The 23,991-nt window shown below is 36.1% G+C and overlaps 1 long non-coding RNA gene across 3 annotated transcripts in view; it reads left to right on the top strand.

Annotated features, from left to right (window-relative positions):
* The window catches only part of LOC103219523 (uncharacterized), an 83,068-nt gene that overhangs the window by 19,127 nt on the left and 39,950 nt on the right, over positions 1 to 23,991 (top strand). For 2 of the 3 annotated variants that reach the window (XR_012094767.1, XR_012094765.1), the window contains one exon: positions 15,432 to 16,826. The exons of the other annotated variant lie outside the window; for it this stretch is intronic. This is a non-coding gene — a long non-coding RNA (uncharacterized lncRNA). Of the gene's footprint in view, positions 1 to 15,431; positions 16,827 to 23,991 lie in introns of those variants that run through there. 3 annotated transcript variants of the gene reach the window in all.

Raw genomic sequence — 23,991 nt, 5'->3', positions numbered from 1 at the left:
TTTGAACAATCTTTTGTGAACATGTTTCAAACAACATCATTTTTATTAGCTAGATGATAGTTAATCACATTGAAATTTTTGCAATTTAGTCAACTAGTTTCCTATTATTGGACATTCATGTTGTCTGTAATTGTTTTTTGTCATTAATCAATGCGTTTGTAAACACCCAGGTACCTAAATTTTATATACATTTTTTGAAAATGGTAGATTCCTGTAAGTGAAATTACTGTGTTAAAAGACAGGATAATTAAGGTTTTTGAGCTTATTAGTATAATCAGTCATACTGTCCTTTAGGAAAGTTTTAATAATAGAATGCATTATCACTAACAGTAATTTCACAGTACCAATCTGCACCCACATTCATTAAAAAATGCCTTTGACACTTTGATGAACAAAAACAAATGGAGTTCCATTGTTTTATTTTGCATTTTAATAACTAGTAAGATTGAACATTTTAAACTTCGTCTATTGCCATTTAAATTTTTTCTTTGAGGGAATAAACTTTTCTGTTAGAACATTTTTATTTTTCATAATGATTTATAATAGTTGTTTAAGTGCAAAGGGGCTATTAATCCCAAATAATTTTCCCAATGCATGATTTGCTTTTTAGTTTTTTATTTCATTATGACTAGAATGTGTTCTGGATTGTGTCTCCTATCAGACTATTCTTTTTCAAACATTGTTTTATTTTTAATTTTTGTGAGTACACTGTAGATATATATATTTATGAAGTACATGAGATATTTTGGTACAGGCATGCAATGTGTCAAAATCACATCATGGAGGATTGAATATCCATCCCCTCAAGCATTGATCCTTTGTGTTACAAATGATGCAATTATAATCTTTACGTTATTTTAAAATGTACAGTTAAATTATTATTGACTGCAGTCCCCCTGTTGTGCTGTCAAATACTGGGTTTTATTCATTCTTTCTAACTACTTTTTTTTGTACCTATTAACTATGCCCACCTTCCCCCAGCTCCCTCACTACCCTTCCCAGTCTCTGGTTAACCATCCTTCTATTCTCCATGTCCATGAGTTCAATTGCTTTGATTTTGAGATTCCACTATTAGATTATTCTTGATTTTAGGAAAGTTATATATTTTTGTGTAATAAATTGGTGCAAAAGTACTTGCGCTTTCTGCCATAATGGCAAAAACACAATTACTTTTGCACCAACCTAATATGTGTTACCTAACGGTGAGCTTGCTAAACATTCATATTCATGTAAATAGTTTTTAAATCTAATATTTGAATCCCATCTTTTTTTCTTGTCTTGTTGCATTAGTTAGCAATTCCAGAACAATGCTAAATAATGGTGGTTATACTGGGAATCTTGATTTGTTCCTGAATTTAATAGGAATAGTTTAGTGTTTTATTATTAAGCATGATACTGGCTTTTTGGTTTACTTATCAAAGTAAATGCATATTTGTTAAAGAAATATCCATTTATTCTGACATTTTCACAATTTAAAAAATCAACAGTAGATGCTGAATTTTATTTTAAAATCTTTCAGCATCTGTTTATGTGAATGTGATGTTTCTCTGTCTCTTTCTGTCTCTCAACAATTTTAAACTTAGAGGAAAGTTGTGAGTACAATACAAAAAAAACCTGTTTTATTCTGAACAATTTGACAGTATGTTTTAAGATTTCATAGAGACTAGAAGTAGATTAGTGTTGCCTAGGGATTAGGGGTGTCGGGAAAGGAAATAGAGAGTGACTGCCATTGGGTATGGGGATTCTTTTTGGAGGGATGAGAATATTTTAAAATTAGATGGTGTGGCTTCCTCCACATCTCTATGAATACATTAATAAATTTTAAATTGTATGCTTTGAAGGGGTGACTTTTCTGCGATGTAAATTTTATTTCAATAAATCTGTAATTCAAAAATAAGAATTGTATATTGCATTTAGTTGTCATGTCTGTCTCCTTCAATATGAAGCAATCGTTCACCCTTTTCTTAACTTTATCGACCCTGACACTTTTGAAAATTGCATACCCATTGTTGTATAAATGGATCTTCAATTTCTGTTTGTCTAATGTTTCCTTATTATTAGATTCAGGTTCTGCATTTTGACCCAAATATCACAAGATGGATACAGTGTTCTTCTCATTGTATCTTATCAAGTGGTATATGATTTGAATTTATCCCATTACTGGTGATGTTCAATTTGCTTGCTTAAGATGTTACCAGTCAGGTTTCTGTCCCATAAAGTTATTTTTTCCCCTTTGAAATTATTTTGTTTTGTGGAAAGGTATTTTGAGATTGTATAAATGTCCCACTTTTCTTCAAACATTTGTTCATTTATATTCATATGAATTCATACTTTCATGTTTAATTTGTCATGTTATGATCCATTATTGAAATTATCTATTTCAGTGTTCAAATTATCCTAGATTTGGCCAGTGGGAGCACCTTCAAACTGGTTTTTGTGTCCATGTGGTATGTCCCCTTCATTCTTTGAGCACTTCCTTATTTTCTGGTAAAAGAAGATGCTCCTCCAGCTTTATCTTGTACTCTGCCTACCCTGGCCCTAGAATCGTCTATTTTTTCCAAAGAGCCCTGGTCTTTTTACTGGAGATGGTATTTAGAAATGACAATTTAATGTCTAAGGTATGCTCACTGTTCTTTGGGTGTCATTACTTCCAGGCCCTTCCTACTGGACTGAGCTAAAGAATAGATATATGTTTATGTGTACACACACACATTCATGTGTAGGTGATTTTCAGTATTACATATCTAACCACCTATTCATTATTTGTCTATCCATCCTTCAATATATTTAAAAATGCCTAAATATTGATACTTTTACTCTAATACAACTCTATGTGTCTATATTAGTTTTCTCCCTTCCGTTATTTGTAACTCTTCTCTGAGAGTAAGAAACTCAACTTCCATTTTCCTTTAGATAGGTACTTATATGATCAAAGCCTTATACAAAATGAATTTTCTATCCACCACCAATGTCCTATACCCTGCGCATGCCCTTCTCACACCACTTATGTTCCAACATGCCCCCTTTCCCCACCAACTCCTTCTTGGAGCTACCTAATGGCTTTTGGGCTGAGTTGTCCAGAAAGGGAAGAGGGGTGGGAGGAGAAAGGTGTTTTTCTCTTTTGCCTTATAATTTAGTGAATTTATACTAATAGGTTTCTCTAATATTGACTCACCCTTGGACTTTGTAATGTGCTGTGCTTTGATTTTTTTTCTACTCTTTTATTTAAGATGTCTAGATAATTTATTTTGCTGACCTGAAAATTATTTGGAATGCTAGAAATTTTCTTAGACATTTTCTTAATTCATTCTCTTTGACTTCTACAGGAAGAATACAAGGCTTCTCTTGACTTCCTTGCATTTTTCTAGTGCCTTTGCTTTTGGAAATGCCACCAGAATGAAAGCTGCATTTTCTGTGGTAGAAATTATTGATATGTCTCAGAAGCAAGGAATCATGGAGTATCTACTTTCCAGCAGTGATGTATATTTCTTGCAAAAGCCACATCATTATTTATAATACACTAATGAGTTTTTTCACATAAACAGAATAGAGATTTCTAACATTTCCTGGGACTTCACAAAAAAGGAAAAGAAAGAAAAAAGAATTCAACCAAATACCCATTTGTTAGCCCAGCATTGGAAATAACCATCCTTAGAGAACGATTGGAGAATCAACCAGTACCAATACTGCTATCCTTCATCTCCTTCATATTCTGCCTTACCCAGTAGAATTTCTTGGAGCCCACAAAATGTTAATTGAAAAGATACGTCTACTTTGGAAAACATCTGTATTTTACACAGAGATGGAATTTGGGGAAGTGCTATGTAGACATCTGTCATTCTATACACCATGATTATTGTCAGTGACCTGAAACCTGGAACAGGTTTTAAGGGTTAAATAATGTCCACAGTTTTTGTCCCCTATCTGATCATTGTCACACTGCATTGGCTCTTTTAGGCCTAAGGGCATGAGTTGCTTGTATTTGGGTAGTTGGTTAATTTTGGAGGCACCCATCTTGCAGGTATGATTTTCTTCCTTTATAGGTGACAAACCCTGGATTGCTGTCCTTTTTATGTTTCATTTTACATACATTGTCCTCTATCTCCCACCAACCCTCCCACCATTTCTGTTTAAATAAGATATTATTCATTATATATGTAGATTCTTCCAAAAAGATTGACATATGCCCATGTGTGCTCATGTGCACATGCATACACACATATACTTACAGTAAGTACATTTACACTTCCGGATATATTCTGTTATTTTCTTGACTCAATTATTCCATTTATTGACTCAGTTATTCCAGGAATCCTGGAAAAAGGGAGGGGTGAGGGAAAAAGGATGATCCTTTTTGGTTATAAAGTCTAAATGTATTATAGCATGATCAGTTGACCATTGGGGAACTGTGCTCTCAGTGAATTGCATGTTTCGACTATGTCATTGGCTCTGGAGACTCAGACAGAGGGTAGTTATTCAAATAAAGAAATGTCTGAAAACAAACAACAAATAGGAGTTGCATTTTGGAAGTATTCTCATTCATAAAACCAAGAGGTCACATTCACTGCAAGAGGGCATCCACTGGAATGCTGGCTGAACTTATGATTAGAGCATTCATTCATTTATTTAACAGATATTTATTGAGAGGCTTTCATGTACTGGAGACTGTTCTAGGTGCTAGAGATATGTTAATAAGCAAAGGCAAGCATGGTTCTTGCTGGTAAATGTTTAACACCTGGCTTTACAAAAACAAAAACTCTGATTTCTAGTATTTGTCCATTCCTGTGGTGTAAATACTCCCACTACAGCCAGTTTCAAGCTATTGATGTTCTACAGTGTAAGAAGATATGGATGCATTAAGCAAATGTGAGCCAGCATGAGCCGGCTTCAGCACACTTCTGGTCCTTGCTGTCCAAGAGCTTACAGTCAAATTGGGAAGACATACATTTAAAATATTACTTTAGTAAAAGTGCAACTTCAAACTATGACAGGGCTGTGAAGAAAGGAAATGTGGCATTATAGTAGACTGTAATAAATGAATATAAACTAGTTTGTGAAATTATTGGAAGTATTCACTGGGAAACTGATATTTAAGCTGAGAGCTGAAGGTGCAAAAGATTACTTACGGAAAGGAGGAGCATTTCAGAAGTTACAGCTCATGCAAAGGCTCTGTGGTGGGAAAAACTTGGTATATTTGAAGAAAATAAAAGAAGGCTTTGTGGCTGAACAGTGAGAGGAAAAGGAGCATGTGCTGAGTTTGAAGCAGTAGGCATGAACCATTCTTGGCTTATAAGCTATGAGAAAAATATGGACCTTTATCCCAAAAGCAGAGGTTATCTATTGAAGAGTTTTAAGCCTGGGATTAAAATGATGAAATTTTGTTTTGAAAATATCACTCTAGCTATAGCACAGAGAAAAGATTGGAGTTGACCTGGATGGAAAGCTGGGAGGCAATGAGTAGTTCGTTACGGTAGCCTATGTAAGAGATGCTCGTAAATTGCCCTAGGGTGTTGGCAATAAAAATGGAGAGAAGGGGAAAGATTTCAGAGATATTTATGACTCTAAATTAAGATGAGTTAATATGGGTTAGTGTCCAATAATATGTTGCCAAGTCCTCAGCTTGCACAACTGGCTGGGTAGTGATGCCATAGAGCAAGTATGAGAACACCACTGCATGTGTGTATGCATGTGTGCACATGCAGCAGGGGGAAATCAGAAGTTTTGGGCATAATGAGTGTGGATAATCTTTGAGACATCTAAGTGGATGTGTCAAATAGGTTAGATATATAGGCCTAGAATTCAGAGTAGAGCTCTGGCCTAGAGTCTACATTTTGGAGTAATTTTTATGTAAAAGAAAATTGAAGAATCCTGTGCCATCAACCCTACTCTTTGGGCAGCAGTCATCTTCCAAGCACATATCAGACGGCCTAAATTTTTTTTTCTGGGATTCTTTTTCATTTCTATAAGGGGATAGTAATGCATCTTGGCAACTCAATAAGATTTGGTGACTACTGAATTTATTTTCTGAACTCTTTTTCTTTAAAGATTTGTATTCACTTAATAGGCAGTATATTAACTGGAGTAGTGCATACCAACTGGTTAGCATAGTGCCTGGCCCATAGTAAGAACTCAGAAAATGGTCTCCTCCTCCTCCTCCTCCTGCTTCTTCTTCTCTTGGTATCTGGATAACAATCTCTTACTTTTTATTATCAATAGGCTTGTTTTATCAGTTTATCAAAAAGAAACTCATAGTATTTAGGGGAAAATGTCTAAAATATATACTTAAGGTGTATGTGTATGTGTGTGTTTTGTGTTTGTGTGTGTGCAAAGGTGTAGATAAGTAGAAAAGTCTTGGAAAGGATACATACTAGATTTGATGAAATTGTCTCTGAAGATGTAGAATTGAAGTGGGGGTTAGGCAACAAACAGGGCTTTTTTTAACTAAAAATCTGTAAAATTTGAATTTTCATGAGTATGCATTCTTTTTATAATTTTTTGGAAAATGAATTTACATTGCATAAGTTGAACAAACATAGCTTTCACAGGATGCTGGTCCAGCAGTGACCAAACACATAGTGGATGCAAGGCAGCTCTGAGAGTCAGGTACTGCCATGTATGAATTATTGCAGATAGAATGACTGTGAAATGATTGTTGAATTGTTTTCCTGGTAAAAAGTTACTTAAATGGTAGAGAAGATAAAACAAAATCAAGACACTCGAACTGTATTTCAGTTGCTATGTAACAAACCACCCAATACAGTAATTTAAAACAACAATACTTATTTTGCTCACAGGTTTGCTATTTGCCTAGGGGCACATTTTTTCTCTGCTCCATATGACATCAGATGAAGTGACTAGAAGGCTAAAGGGTGAAATCATCTTCAGGAGCACTCATTCATGTGTCTGGTGGTTGGTGCAGGCTGTTGGCTGGGACCACCATGTGGTTGTGACTATAGAACATCTACATGTGGCCCTTCCACGTGGTTGTTTGTATCATAATATGGTGGCTAAGTTCCAAAGGCAGGTGTCCCAAGAGAGCCCAGTGGAAGCTGTATCAATTTTATATTTTTTTAAATTTTTATTTCTTCTTCTTCTTTGTTTGTTTTTTGAGATGGAGTCTCGCTCTGTCACCACGGCTGGAGTGCAGTGGCACGATCTCGGTTTATGGCAACCTCCGCCACCCGGGTGCAAGCAAATTCTCCTGCCTTAGCCACCAGAGTAGCTGGGACTACAGGTGCATGCCGCCACGCCCAGCTAGTTTTTTGTATTTTAGTAGAGATGGGGTTTCACCGTGTTGCCCAGGCTGGTCTCAAACTCCTGAACTTAGTCAATCCACCCTCCTTAGCCTACCAAAGTGCTAGGATTACAGCATGAACCAACATACCCTGCTTACTTATTTATTTAGAGACAATTTATTCCTATGTTGCTCAGGCCAGCCTTGAATTCCTGAGCTCAAGGGATCCTTCTGCCTTAGCCTCCCAGTAGCTGGGACAACAAGTGCATGCCACCATGCTTGGGTTAGTATCAACTTTTATGATCTATTCTTAGAAGTCACACAGTATCCTTTCCTCCACATTCTCTCAGTAAATGTAGTCACAATGCATCACCCAGATTCAAGGAGAGAAAAAAATAGATTCTCCTTCTTGATGAACAAGTAACAAGTTCTGGAAGAGCATGTGGAATCACAAATATTAATGTGACCATTTTTGGAAAATGTAAATAGCCAAAATAAGTCCTCCTTTCCAGTGTTATCTGTGCCACAATTTTGCAGTGCAAATGTAAAAAATTATCCATATTCTCTCAGTTGCCACAGCTGAATGTGAGAATTGCAACCCGACTCCAAAACCACATTCATACATTGTGAGAGCTGTATTTTTACATAGGAAGCCAAATAATTTTAGTAATGGAGTATTATCTTTCCCATGCTTAGCACAGCTATGATTTTAAAATTAATTTCCCAGTGCACTGTCAAATTTATTTTAACCTAAAAGGCAAATTGACACATTCCAGGCATAGTGAAAGTCTACCTTTGCTTGGTCTGACCCAGGAAGCCAGTAGGTTTCTATTATTTGTTTTTGTTTCTAAGCTTACTCCTCAAATGCAAACAAAGATAAAGCACAGAAAGGAAATTCATGAAAATGAATGTTTGTAATGGAATTTCAAATTGTTCTCTTCAGTGCACATTAGTATCCTTCCTGTGTGCCAGCTATGCTTTGTACAGGCTGTGTGGGACTTACTGTGTTGTCTGAAAGTTGGATTCGTTTCTCATATTATTTATTTATTAGAACTGGAGTCCATTCATCTGTATCCCTGATGCCTTTGGTTCCAACTAGGGCATGTGTGCTAGACCATTAACAGGAGACTAATCACCCTGTATTTATTGATTAACCATAGAGTAGTGCTTAGAGGATTGTCAGAAAACATCCAGTTAATGGAGTCCACTAGATTAGAATTTCCTTTTATTTTATGGTGTGAATTGTTAGGCCAAAATGAGCTGTAAATTGCATCTTCAGGGATTCTACTTTTTAGGAACACTATTATTGTAAATTTTTATTTCTTTGGACATATACATGTTTTTTCCTGTTTTCCTTAAGAAGTTAAGGTCATTATGTCACAGAAATTTTAAAAATTAAACTCTTTTAGTATTGACATGTAAAACAAAACAAAATGAAAAACCCATGCTTTCACACTGTCTTTTAACATGTGAAAAACAGCTTTTATACATGGTTAGATAAATCAGTTAAATTGAATTTTAACAAAGTTTTGCCCCCAAATGTTTTCTTGTTTAGATTGAAGACAAACATGACACATTTATCTTAAGATAAGTCAATTTTTGGTTCTTTAGAAATTTATCAGACTCGAAACCTTTAGCAGCCCTTTTCCCATAATTGCAATGCCAAAATAGCAAAATGAATGAACTGACAGTCTGTGTCTTCCCTGGAATTAACAACATAGGTGGAATCCAAATATTGTGTGCCTGAATGAGTATATTCGTTTATGTTATACTTGTAAGGAATGTTTACTAATGTCCTCAGCTCAGACATTTATTATAAAAATCATCAGTTAAGATAGCCAGCCTAGCAGTTCGCCAGTTCACCTAGGGGAGCTTTCGTGAAGTATGGATTCTTGAGCCCCTCACCCTAAAGATGTTGTTCATATGCTAAGTATAAGACTTAGGAAATCTATATTCTTCAAATATAGAATCTTATGCTTCTGAGTTATCAGTCCAGTGTGGGAACAGCTGAACTAGAGCATTTGGTAACCCTTGACGTAATTTTCGTAGTGTAAGATACTCTGCCCTGATAGAAATGTTTAATACCCCAGGACAAAGTGATATTATATTTGAATTTCTCTCCTTGTTACATTTTACAGTAGAGATGCAGGATAACACTAAAGTTTTATATATTGACTCACTTTATAGTAACAGCACAGCTTTATTTTAAAAATAGGGAAAGGAATTGTAATTCATAAATTTTATCATTTCCCCCTTTAGTTTTGTGTTTTGACTGAAATGAATTTTTATATAAATATGTTATATATAATAATAATAGTGATTATTATTATCATTATTTGGTCATAATATTTCTTTTAGATTGCCTAAGTACCTCTCACTGAAACCTGTGGAATAAATGAACAACTACAAACAATTCATTATGGTTAGAGGCAATGAATGAGGCACACTTTATGAAAGAGGAAATTGTTGCATGGAGCCACAAAAACTAAATAAGATTTCCACCAGTAGAGGAGTAGGGAAAATATATTTCCAGGTAGGACACAGAAAAAACAAAGGCACAGGGCTTGAAGTTTCACAGTACATTCAAAGATGACTAAGTAGCTCCATGTAGCCAGGCTCCAATATATATGAGAGCCATCATGGCTTGAAATACTCAGTTTTCAGTGGCAGGAGGAAAGAATTCTATCTTGATTCTAGGGCCAATGATCTGGAGTGGCTTTTTGAAGAAATGTGTTAAGATAGATTCTGAGGCTGCATCTGGCTCTGGGGTTGATTGGGGCTTAGCTGTGGGCATAAGAGTGGGCAACAGAGTATTAGTGCCATACATTTTATATCCCTCTGCTACACTGTGTACATTTCACATATGTATTCTTGATCTTAGTGTTTTCTTTCACACCTTCTTTTAACTTGGTAATCAAAATGTTTTTCTCCTGCTCTTGATTCTCATTGTGATATCTTGGATTGTATATTGAGATCCTTGAGGGATTCATGAAATGCTGATCCTTTCACAAGGGTGTTTTGCTATTGGCTGTTATTTCAATCTTGTTGGTGAGTGCTGTGGCAGGACTCGGCTGGAAACTAGTGAAGTGGCAAAAACCAGATGAAATACAACATAGTGTTCACTTCTGAGTTTCTGAATCAGTGATCAAGTCAAAGGGATGACTGATGAACTGTTCATTTGATTTGCTGCATGTATGGATTTTCATTTGAAAGCTGATGGGGCACAGACATATTTTTTCTCCAGAAGAAAAAGAGCTAGAGTAGAAATTAAACCCTACTTCAACTTTTACCAAGAAAGCTCACACTGATTATCTGAGCACCCACATTATTATATATGTATATATGTATTGATTGGTCTGGTAATTTTTCAATTTGCTAGTTTCAGAAACAAATCTGAATACCTTAAACACTTCAAGGAACTTTTATTTATTTATTTATTTATTTATTTATTTATTTATTTATTTATTATACTTTAAGTCCTAGGGTACATGTGCACAACGTGCAGGTTTGTTACATATGTATACATGAGCCATGTTGGTGTGCTGCACCCATTAACTCATCATTCACATTAGGTATATCTCCTAATGCTATCCCTCCCCCTGCCCCCCTCCCCACAATAGGACCCAGTGTGTGATACTCTACTTCCTGTGTCCAAGTGATATCATTGTTCATTTCCCACCTGTGAGTGAGAACATGCAGTATTTGGTTTTCTGTTCTTACAATAGTTTGCTGAGAATGATGGTTTCCAGCTGCATCCATGTCCCTACAAAGGACACGAACTCATCCTTTTTTATGGCTGCATAGTATTCCATGGTGTATATGTGTCACATTTTCTTAATCCAGTCTGTCACTGATGGACATTTGGGTTGATTCCAAGTCTTTGCTATTGTGAATAGTGATGCAATAAACATACGTGTGCATGTGTCTTTATAGCAGCATGATTTCTAATCCTTTGTGTATATCTCCAGTAATGGGATGGCTGGGTCGAGTGATATTTCTAGTTCTAGATCCTTGAGGAATCACCACACTGTTTTCCACAATGGTTGAACTAGTTTACAGTCCCACCAACAGTGAAAAAGTGTTCCTATTTCTCCACATCCTCTCCAGCACCTGTTGTTTCCTGATTTTGTAATGACTGCCATTCTAACTGGTGTGAGATGGTATCTCATTGTGGATACCATCGTGGTTTTGTGGTATCCATTGTGGTTTTGATTCGCATTTCTCTGATGGCGAGTGATGATGAGCATTTTTTCATGTGTCCGTTGGCTGTATGAATGTCTTCTTTTGAGAAGTGTCTGTTCATATCCTTTGCCCACTTTTTGATGGGGTTGTTTGTTTTTTTCTTGTAAATTTGTTTGAGTTCTTTATAGGTTCTGGGTATTAGCCCTTCGTCAGATGAGTAGATTGCAAAAATTTTCTCCCATTCTGTATGTTGCCTGTTCACTCTGATGGTAGTTTCTTTTGCTCTGCAGAAGCTCTTTAGTTTAATTAGATTCCATTTGTCAATTTTGGCTTTTGTTGCCGTTGCTTTTGGTGTTTTAGACATGAAGTCCTTGCCCATGCCTATGTCCTGAATGGTATTACCTATGTTTTCTTCTAGGGTTTTTATGGTATTAGGTCTAACATTTAAGTCTCTAATCCATCTTGAATTAATTTGCATATAAGGAGTAAGGAAAGGATCCTGACAAACCTGACAGAAACAAAAAATGGGGAAAGGATTCCCTATTTAATAAATGGTGCTGGGAAAATTGGCTAGCCATAAGTAGAAAGCTGAAACAAGGAACTTTTAAAATGCATTTTAAAAGTAATGTAATTACTTTTAAGTAATTACAAGACATGTAATTTATGTGAAACTTCCTTTTGTTGTTCCCACTATTTTTTAGTTATGTCTGGAAATATCATCTGGACAAAATATGTAGGCATTTTATAAATATCATTTAATAATTTTCTGTTTAATTAGCACGTTTTTTTCAATTCTAAGGCTCTCTTAGTGCTGCATGTTAGCATTCCAAAATCAGGATGTGTGCATTGTAATTTTAGTGAACATGTCATTGAGTGTTTCCTGTCTGTTTCATCTCTCACTTCCCTACCTCAGCCTCCCATCCCCACCCCTAGTACCAAAAGGCTGTTATTGAATCCATGTTGCTTCGTGGCCATTTTAGAATTTAGGGTCTGTGGAAAGTGCATGCTTAGAGGATGGATGGCTCTCATTAACTTGGCAAAAATGAGGGAGTGGGAACATTGTCTGGATAAATAAGGCAGGAAAAGAATTCCTTTGATTTCCAAACCATTATCTCCCCCATCCTCGTTATTTTGAATGTGACTCTGTGTATGTCTGACAAGTGTGAGTTTGAGAAGACTTTTCTGCAATGTCTAAAGGAGCATAAAAAACCATATCAGGTGCCTTACAATTATCTCTAATATTTTAAAGTTATTTTAGTAAGCTGATGAGGTCAATTAGTTATTGATGCTAGAGGGAACAAGTTTCCTTTTACCTAGAGATTCGGTTAAAAACCTTAGAATCTTAAAATATTAAATTAAGGGAGAGTTTTAAATGTTGTCCAGCCCAGGCAAAGTCTTGATAGGGAGTATTGTCCTCTAGGAACCTTCTTCTAGCTTTGGGTCCAGGGTTCTGTTTGCTAATTCCTCATCAACCCGATGACTATGAGAAGTTCTTAGACTCCCTACCCATAACTTTTGACCTTAAAATACAAGCATTTAATCCAACTTAAATTTTCTGGTTGCTATAAATGGATTAAGTTGCTTACCCCTCAGCAAAATGTAGGAGAGATTTAGGGGTCAGACAGACTATAGTTCAAACCTCAGTTGTGTCACCTCTTAGCTTTGTGACTGGTCATGTTACTTAATGTCTCTGGGCCTTAGTCACTTATTCAAGTCATTCAAAAAATGATTGGTGCAAAGGAAATGTGCCAGCACAAGCCTAGATGCTGAGTATACATTGCTAAACAACACAGACACAGTTCCTGTTCTTAAAGAGCTCTGCTCATGAAAATTCATGAGAATGAGTTGCCAATTACAAAACAGAGGATAAGTTCTGTGATAAAGATAATCTCAGCTTGGTGATGGGGGCACATGGTACAGGCAGGCCTTTTGGAGAGATTACATCAAAACTGAGATGTGAAGCATATTAGTAGTAAGGCAGTTAGGAGGAATTAGGAGTGCCTTAACTTCCTCCACTGTAAAATAGGGGCACACCTTCCTTATTGGGTAATAGTAAGAAACAGAGACAATGAATATAATGCATCAGGAATGTGCCTGACAATTCAGCATAGGGTCAGAAAACATGTATTGAATATGTACTACTCTAGGCAATGGGATTGAAAAATGAGTAGGAGGCTGACCCCATCCTCCTGGGTCTTGAAGGCCAGAAGTGTAGCTCTAGCTCCCTGTATTGTCTCTGTTGCTCTTGCCCATTGTATTGTACTTGCCTTTTCACATGTCTGAACCAGGAGACTTCCCGAATCCAGTGTTGGTGACGTGGTGCAACTGAAGACATGGAGCATAGCAGTAATGGTGGCTTTGCCAGAACAGTTCTACTTTGAGATGTTTGAGCACTGCTCTTTCCCTTGTGGTCTCCCAGCCTGGTTCTTTGATCCTCTTAGAGATTCTTTGAGCTCTTCAATATCTTTATATTTCTTTCCTGCCAAAATGCCAAAGTTTGTTTCTGTAGCTTGTAACTAAGAATGCTCTCTGTTTGTGCCCATTAGGATCCAGCCGGGAAAATGGCCTCCTAGGTCTTTCAAACAGATTGGATTTAATGCAGATACTTGGTTAAAAGGGTGGTAGAGAAGCTGGAAAGTCCTGCAAGGAGCAGGGAGTAGCCCAGCAATTAGTACCAGCTAGAAGCTGCTATCACGCTTAGGGTTGAGGGACAGTGAAGGAAGAGCTTATTGTTTAGCAGGAGGTAGAACCACAGTAGGGGCTGAAGTAGGCTGTAAGTCAAAAGGCAGTTGACATGTACATGTAATAGAAGCTCAAATACGTTTTGGCTAAATGAATAAAGAGAATAATCAGGGAGAAGTCCAGGACCAGAACTGTATGTTATACCAAATCTAAAAGATTAGGGGAATAAGAAGATTCCGTCTAAAAAGAAGCAATCAGAGGAGGAAAACAGGCAGAGGCAGTGTGTCCTGGAAACCACAGCTCTGACATAATCAAATCTGCCAGACTCTTAACTGAATTTCTACCAAATAGACCTCTGAATTCTTCACTGAGTCCAGATAGAAGATCCAGAGTGCTTATCCATAAGCTCTGGGCATCATAGCTTCTAATCCAGGCTCTTCCCTGGGTAACTTGTGTTATTAAGTGAGGATAACAGTGCTTGCCAATTTTACTTGGGCAATGAATAAGGAAGATTTTAGAATACTTGGCAAAAGAGAGAAATGTGTCACAGCAGGAAACTTAATTGATAAACTAGAGATAAGCACATTTACTCTCACAGTTTTAATTTATGGACTGTCCTATATGGCTTACATGAATAAAAGGAATGTATTACCTCTGTTAGTGACAGCGCTGCCTTACTGCGTAAGAGAAAGCAAAGGTCTGTGACATTTATGAGAAGAAACATGGTCAAAAGGAAAGAGCATAGTTCTTTTTCTTTCTTTCTTCACTTATTTATACCTCTTTTAGTAATAATTATTAATTTTTAGTATGTGTGTATATTTATGTTAAAATCACATACATTTACGATGTATAACATGATGTTTTGAAATATGTGTAAGCTGTGGAATGGGTGAATTCAGCTAATTAACATATGCATTGTCTCACATACTTTTGTGTATGTGGTGAGAACATTTAGCATCTACTCTCAGCCCTTTTCAAGTATACAATAAATTGTTATTAACAGTAGTCACCATGTTATTCAATAGATTTCTTGAACTTATTCCTCCTGTCTAACTAAAATTGTATAACCTTTGATCAATATCTCCCCACTCACCCTTCCCTCAGTCCCCAGTGCCCACCATCCTACTCTTTGCTTTTAGGGGTTTCAATTTTTTAGATTCCACACATAGGTGAGATTGTGCCTTGTCTTTCTGTGCCTGGTTTATTTCACTTAATATAATGTCCTCGAGTTTTGTGCATGTTGTTCCAAATGACAAAATTTCCTTTTATTTTAAGGCTGAATAGTGTTATGTTGTGTATATAGAACATGTTTTCTTTATTGATTCATCCACAGATGGACATTTAGGTTGGTTTCATCTCTTGGCTACTGTGAATAACGCTGCAATGAACACTGGGATGCAGATATGGGGAAAAGGTATAGATTTAATCTCATTTTAATCTCAGCTCTGCTGCACATTAGCCTTGTGATTTTAAACATGTTTTACAGTGAGTTTCAGTTTCTTGATGTTTAAAATGGGTATCATAATAATAATTCCTGGCTTAGAATTATGAGAATTTTTATGATTATGTGGGCGAAGTTTCTCCCAGGATGCCCACACAGGATGGGAACTTCATAAGTATTTGTTCCCTTCGTCAATCTCTCCCCTTCCCCTGCCCCTGCTTTTGTTAAAAAAACAAACAAAGAAACAAAGAAACAAAAAAACATTGCTCTAACCTAGGGGAAAAAGTAAGAAAGTAAACTGAAATACTTTTTTAGGACAGAAAAGCTAGCATGAATTGGTTTTATAGAGAAATACTTAAAGGATTTAACCCCGCCCCCTCAAACTTCATGTTCCTGCTCATTATTGAAAGCACCAAAATCCCTGGGAATTATAAATCCAAAGCCATTTGGCTCAGAATTTTACATGTTTAAAAAAAAAATCATCTGCATTTATTTTGCTGCTTACAAAATCATCACTTCCCATAGCTGTCATATACTATCAACTTGCTTATCTTTTGTGTGAGATTTCATGCTTAGGTGGTGTCTTGGTGTTTCTGTGACCCAAGCAAGGAGTTCCTGTGACTGTGTCGCACTGTTTCTTCTTCACACGGCTGGAAATACGATCGCCTCTCAAGGCCTATCACAAAGGACTGGCCCTTTGCTACGGGTCGGCAATAGCAAGGAGTGTTGCCAAGATACAACACAAAACAAGACCTTTAGGTCTCCCTCTGGGTTTCTGGAACAGCTGTCTCTAGCTCAGCTGCTGAAGTTTCAACTCCTTCATTGAAATCCAAACACATCTGTACCCCAGACAGGAAAATGCCTAGTAAGTTATTTTCCTCCATGCTGGTTCGTCTTGTGGTTTTTGTGCAGCCCTTAAAGACAGTGTGAGTGCTGAGGACCTCAACAGGTCCTTTGCAAGGACAGAGGTGCACCCGGTGATGGGTCACTCGTGGAGAAAAGTGTCATGACACCTGGATGTTCACAACCCTCAGGCTGTTCACAGCTTGCCATGGCTTTGAAACATCGTGTGGAGCTCAGACAAATTCAGGCCTCAATGAAGTGTTTTCCTCATGCAGGCAACCTACATGCCTTCTCTTTCATCTTTTTATGATTATTTGGCAGAATCCTTTTTTTATTCATTTAATTTCAGAGCACAACAGTGATATTTATCCCTTTATTTATATGTCAGTTACCTGCGTTCAAATGTCAATTTTTAGTATTGTGACTTGCTGTTTTAGGAAATACTATTTCAAACCAAAATGTATTCTTTCTTTTTTTTTTTTTTTAAAGGGTGATTGTAGTGTCAAGTCAAACTTAACTCATGTTCTAGGTAGAAGAGGTAAAAACAAAACGTTTTCCCTCCTTCATAATTAGGTTATCTCTGCAGGTTCCTTTTCCAGACAGGAAAAACCCTTTCAGGGTAATGGAGACCCATGTTATGGGTTCATGGAACAGCAGGTTCTTCCCTTCCTGGGAATACTTCCTAGCAGTGTGGACTCCATGCTGGGCACTTCCACCATGACCTGCAATCTTGAGGCTTCTCTTAGAACTTGGTGCTCCAGAATCACTGCAGCCTCGCCGGTTCTCCTGTATCCTTCCTTCCTTGCCTCCTTCTTTATTTATTTATGCTAACCAAATGCCATAGTTAACCAAGTCCTGTTCCTTGAGGATTACTTCAGATGCGTGTAGTTATTTATTTTAATATCTAATTCCATATTCTAAATAGAATACTACCTCTACACACTTCTATTATGGTAGATAACAATTTCTCCCTTAAGTCCCTTTTCCCTTCCTTTATCCTTCCAGTTTATTACATCGCAGTTTTCAAGATTTGCATTATTCTGACAATGGAAATATTTTCTGCTGAGCTAAGGAGCATACTATCATTATAACTCCTTTCTTGTTCTATTATCATTTTTTCTAGAGCTGATAATTCACTCATTTAAAAAATGACTTAGTTTTCTCTGTCTGTGTTACTGTCTTTGCTTCCCCTAACATTTGGCAATATTCAAGACATTGTTTTCATCACAGTATCAGTGCCGCATTTAATTTTTTTATAACTCTATAAGGCAGGTAACTATAATCTGTGTTTTACAGATGGGAAGCATGAAGCACAGAGAAATTAATTGGCTCACATAAGATGGGAAGTGGCAGAGCCAGGACTTGAACCCAGGCAGTCTGATTCCTGCACTCACGTTCCAAAGCACAAGACATACAGTATCTCGATGTATAACTACCTACATTAGCAGCTGTACCACCTAATCTAATTAGTTGAATTTTTTTTTTTTTTTTAATGGAGCTCTTCCTCCATATGTCTCTGGACCCTTGTTGCATCTGTATTGCTTGTTTTCTAAACCTATGTATGGTTATCATATTAAGACTTATTTTCATTATTGTCCAGGGAATTTCTTTCGTCTTCCTCCTGTGTTGATTCCTTATTTTCTGGATATTGTTTTGTCTTTCTTGCATTAGGTGAAGCTCATCTTTTAGAAGACTTCTTGAGAAAAGGTGCGTGGGTGAAGATTTCTTAAATCTTAAATGTCGGAAAACATTTGTATTTTTCCTTGCTAGTACTGAGTATTTACTGCCATTTTATTCTTGGTCTTGTGTTTGTGACCTATTGTTTCCTTTCTTGAAAGTTTTACTGTCTTCCTGGTGTACTGAAGTTTTATGACACAGCTGGGTCTTTTTGCATTTATTGTGCTAGATGCTGAATAGGCCTTTTCAATCTGGGGACTCATGTTCTTCAGGTCCAAAAAATTTTCCCATAATCTTTTTCTTGATATATTTTTTTCTAGATCCTATTGGTAGGATGTTGGGCCTGCTGCACTGGGCTTTTAGTTTCTTCTGATTTGTCTTCTATTTTTTTCTTAATATTTTGAGATATTTCCTTACCTTTATTTTCCAAATCTTACACTCACATGCACACATAATTTTAGTTATCATATTTAAATTTCTAAAAAACATTTTATTTTTTAAACAATAACCTTCACTTATTTCTCTTTTTTTCTTACTAGCATCCTGACTTTAAGGATAAATAGCTTATCTTATACCTCTGAGGTCATTAAACATAGTTTGATTAAAGTTTTCCTCTTTAGTATCTTGTCTCTGTTTCTTTTGAGTTTCCTTTCTTCTGCTTTGATATCTTTATCTTTTATGCTGGAGGCTTTCTGGAAATGTCAGATAATTCTTGGCTATCTGTTCATATTTTAAAAGTTAGATATTTAAAAAATGCCAATAGGAAGTTCTATGCACTAGAACTTGGCTTGTTGCCTATAAGGTGCACCGTGGAATAATTGGTCGAACTGGCTTTTTAATTTTTGGGATCCCTATAGATCAGTACCTATAGGTCTTCATTATTAGAAACAAGCTGCAGAAAGTGAAACCAAAAAAATTAAACTCCATGGACGACCTAGTGTTTTTGTGTAAGTCTGTCTATGGGGTAAAAGTGGATAGCTTTTTGGTGTGTACACCTCCACACTGTCTTCTGCGATGAATAATCACTTTCATGTGGAGTTTACAAACCACCAGAATCACTAAGAGGACCTGTGATTTCTATGTGCCTTCATTATTTGCTCTTTTTTTTTTTTTTTTTTTTTTTTTATTGGACTGTTCTGCTGTTTGACAAAGAATTTTACCACATGCCAAACACAAGGTTTTGGGAAAGGTCCTCATATTCCTATGTGGAATATCTCTGTTCCTGGGCATGGGGTGAGCAGGCATTTGGTGACCTCTCTGCTTATGTTGCCTGGTACCCTGAGGCTCTGGCAGAATTACTGTGAGGCCATTCACCTTGGCTCAGCCTGAAATCTACTCTGACAGATTTATTGGCTCTTAAACATGTATCCAAGCAGAATGTCTAAACCAATATAAGGTTTCACTCATTTGCACTCTGCAGGGAGAGAAAGAGAGATGAAAACTGTGAGGGGTGAAACTCCACAGAGATGTAACTCCGCCCCAACCTCATCCTTGCATATCTACCAAGAAATGGAATTTATCATTTCTTTCCTATTTTAGGTCTCTTTTCTATCAGAACTTTCCTCAATCCATTGGTATATGAAAAGTACATTGAGGAAAGGTAATAAGATCATACAATCAATAACTGCTTTATTCCTTCATAACATTTGTTTAATAAGGGAAAATATTGAATAAGATATGTAAGAAAATTGCGATCTTCTCTAGCTGTTCTAGGAATTGGGATGGAGAAAATGGTTTGAATCTAAATAAAAGTGAATTTAGAGCAATAAGAAAAACCATGTAATGAAGATCAGTACTAACATTATCTATATTTTATTCATGAAAAAAATATAACTTAGAGAGGTTAAATGACTAGGCACAGCTTACTCAGACTGTAAGTGGTGAAGTCACAGCTCAGTCTCAGGTTTCAGTTCCAAAGGTCATGTATTTCTATTGCACAGTCAGTAGTCTACAAACCTGACTGACACAGCTTTCTAGCTCCACCTACTTAGCATACTGATAAAACAAAGCTATTTTGCATACATAGCTGAAACAGAGACGGTAAACAGAAAGAGAAAAAAAAAAAAAAAAAAAAAAACAACAGAGGAAATGTCCATGTGCCACAGAGAAGGAAGAATCTTATAGTCAATGTGGTAAGTGCATGAGCTGATGCCAGAACAGTGCGGAGGATATTAGACATGGCTACAGGACCTAACAGCTATGGGTTAGGCTTTAACACACATATAGAATAAAGGACTTAAACTTGGGCCTGTGAAAGGTGAGGACTTAGAACTGAAGACTTGCTTCCCTCATACAAGGGGACTACAAAACACATTGTTCATGTTCTAGAAAGCAACTGATAAAATTCTCACTGATTAGATGTCTGGATGAGAAAAAGTTCCCCACAATAAAGGGAAATTTTAAAACCTGTGCTGGCTGGGCATGGTGGTTCATGCCTGTAATCCCAGAGCTTTGAGAGGCCAGGATGAGAGAATCACTTGAGGCCAGGAATTTGAGACCAGCCTGGGCAGCATAGCAAGACCCAATCTTTATAAAATCTCAGAGCTCTGAGAGGCCAAAGTGTGAGGATAGCTTGAGGCAAGGAATTTGAGACCAGCATGGGCAACACAACAAGACCCCATCCTTACAAAATATAAAAATAAAAAAATTAACTGGTCTTGGTGGTACACCTATAGTCTTAGCTACTTGGGAGGCTGAGACAGGAGGATCGGTTGAACCCAGGAGTTCAAGGCTGTAGTCTTCTGTGATTGAGCCACTGCACTCCAGCCTGCATGATAGAGCCAGACTCTGTCTCTGGAAACAAATCTGTGCTGTGCATAGGTATAGAATCCAAATTTTACGCTATTTGCATAGTACAGGAATCTCAAATGGATATATTAATGTAGACATCATAATTACTTCAAGCTAGTGAAACTCTTGGAGTTTCCAGAAGAATCAAATATAAAACTGTCTAAAATGTTACTACCACATCTTAAAGTACACAGGAATGCCACAGGGAAAAAATATTCTAGCTGAAAATATGTTCACAATGAAAAAGAAGAAACCAAAAAAAAAAAAAAATGGTCCAAATATGGGGGAGTCAGCAGACACATGTGAGAGAACTAGCACCCCCAAGAACCTGAGATAATGTAACAGTCTAAAACTGTCTAGAAATTAAATATATTTACACTCATTAAAGAGATAAGGAGAGGAATAAAAACTCTCATGGAAAAAACAGGACATGAAAAAGGAACAGGAACATCTGGAAAACAACCAAATAGAACAAAATGAAAAATTATGGATAAAATTAAACATAGTGGCCAACTTTAAAAGCAGATCAGGCATGGTTGAAGAGAGAGTTAGTGATATGAAAGCTGTATCTGAGGAAATTACCCAAACTGCTGCAGAGAAAGATAAAGAGGGCTACAATCCAAAAGAGAAATCAAGAGATATTGAAGATTACATTAAAAGTTACAACTTAGGTCTAATGGAAATTTCAAAAGCAGAAAATGGAGAAGGGGCAATAGTTTAAGTGAAAATGGCTCTGAATTTTCCGGAACTTATAAAAGGCAGAAGCAGATTGAATTTTCCAGAAATTATAAAAAGCAGAAGCAGATTCTCAGATTGAAGCAGCGCACTGAGTCCTGTGCATATTATATAAATCTACAGCTAGATGCATCATATGAAGAGCAGAACAGTGAAGATAAGATAATTCTAGTTGAAGAGCAAGTGGAAAGAAAAGACAGACAATATATGAAGGGACAATTATTAGAATAACAGGGGACATCAGCCCAATAGCGACCAGAAGACAAGTCTGACCAATCATCAGAAACACCTGAGAAGCACATTAAAATACAATGTAAAAACTATTTTATTCCTTACCACCATATACATAAGCACACATATATGTACGTATACTCATACATACTGATCTCGAGTCTATAATTAAATTTACTTCCCAGCCTCCCCCATTAAAAAAATGAAGGGATTGAAATCATAACCAAGGATAATTTCTAAAGCATTTTTTCCCCAATAATTTCTAGAGTAACCATGCTACATAGTGCCAGAAGTTGATCACAAAAGAACAAGGAAAAGGAGTTAGTACAAACATCTTTGACCTCACAGTTCCATTTCTTCTTCCATCTTCACTAACATATGCATGATTAGGATTGAAGGACATGTTGTTTTGGCTAATAACTCCAGAATCCTGTGTGTTTGTATGATGAGATGAATGAATGACCCCGTGTTTGTAGAACCTTTGGCAAGATATGCTTCCTATCTTACTTGATATTTCATATCAAATGCAGAAGGACACCTTGACTTGCCAGTACCAGAATTTAGTCTACTTTGCCTTTATAGACATCTGTTCTCAGACTAATGGTTGTTTATATAATTGCTATAATAAAGGATAATTCCACATTAAAGTAATACTGGGTACAATTAGAATACTTATAATAGCCATGCTTTTTGAATTAGTAGCACTACTTCCAGGAATCTATCTTAAATACCCCAAACATACACATACAAAAACGCTTTGTATTCAGAGATGTTCATTCCAGCATTATATATGATGAGCAAAACTCTGGAAGTCTCTAGAAGAGTTGAAAGGCAGTAAAATCTTGTTATATTGTTCCAGACACATATAGTACTGTATTTGTTTCTTGACTTGAACTCTTTACACGTATACTTTGCTTTTCCCCTTTCAACAGAGAATGCTTGGATAAACAATGGTCTAGCCACATGACAGAACTATGCCAGTATAAAAGTTATACTGTGAACAGTCAGTTCAAAAAAAGAAGAAATAAAAATGTGCCATATACATACAAAGAAATATCTAACCTCATTAGTAATAAAGGACATAATTTCATTGTCACCCACCAGAATACCACATAGCTTTCTTTAATGATTAGTAATAGCCAGTGTTGGTGAAGTCGTAGAGAAATGGATATTACTTTGCTGCTGGTAGTATAAGTTGGTATGTACTTTCCAGATAAAAACTTGGTAGTATGTAGCCAAAGTCATAAAAATTCATGTAAATTATTTTTTTGCTTAGCAATTCCATGGGAAGTGTGTGTGTGTGTGTGTGTGTATGTATTTATGTTTACATATTTTAAAATTAGGACAAGTATAACATTTCTTATATTATGAAAAATTGGGATATATTAAGTATCCAAAAATAGGAATTATTTAAATAAAATGTGATGTTATACAATGGGATACAGTTAGAAAAGATATCCATAATACATAGGTAATAATAAAAATTACAAAATTACATATAAAAAAACAGTAATTTTGTTAAATTGCTGACAAGAACACATAAAATGTCAAGAAAGAAATGTAGTAAGAATTAGTAATGATTATCTCTGAACGGTAGAGACAATGGTGGTATTTATTTTCTTTGCTTTTTGCATAGCATTTTCTTTTACATTTTGCAATGAAGTTTTAATATTTTAATAAAAATAAAGTATAAACTTAGATCATAAATTTTTTTTAATAAGATGAGACAATGCCAATTATGGCAAAAGATAAAGGTTGCTTTACAATTACAACTATGTAGGAATGTATACATTAAAATAAGGAAAGAAAGAAAAAGGAAGGAAGAAATAAAAGGAAAGAAGGATGAAAGACAAGAAGACATCTCTTCTAACCAGTTTTCTTTGGCCAGTAGAATTTGGAGCAAATGTTTTCAACTCTCATGAACTTTGATACTTTCTAATATATTACCAATTTTATACTTATAAAAACTAGAAACAATTTTATTTTTTAAATATAAAATTGAACTTAATAAAGTAATTAGCATATTTCTGTCATATTTTATTTTACCCACTTCTCTGCTATAACAAGTTTCCATTCTTAGTCCTAACATCAACTTTCTGGGCTCCAACCAAGCCATCACTTTAGGAAAATTTACATAAAATATTCCTACTGAATTTATTATTTCAATCAGTGACAA

This window comes from Chlorocebus sabaeus, chromosome 12, assembly GCF_047675955.1.
Source record: "Chlorocebus sabaeus isolate Y175 chromosome 12, mChlSab1.0.hap1, whole genome shotgun sequence".
NCBI lineage: Eukaryota > Metazoa > Chordata > Mammalia > Primates > Cercopithecidae > Chlorocebus > Chlorocebus sabaeus.
The sequence above is the reverse complement of the archived record's forward strand: the minus strand, read 5'-3'. Positions and strand labels throughout refer to the sequence as shown.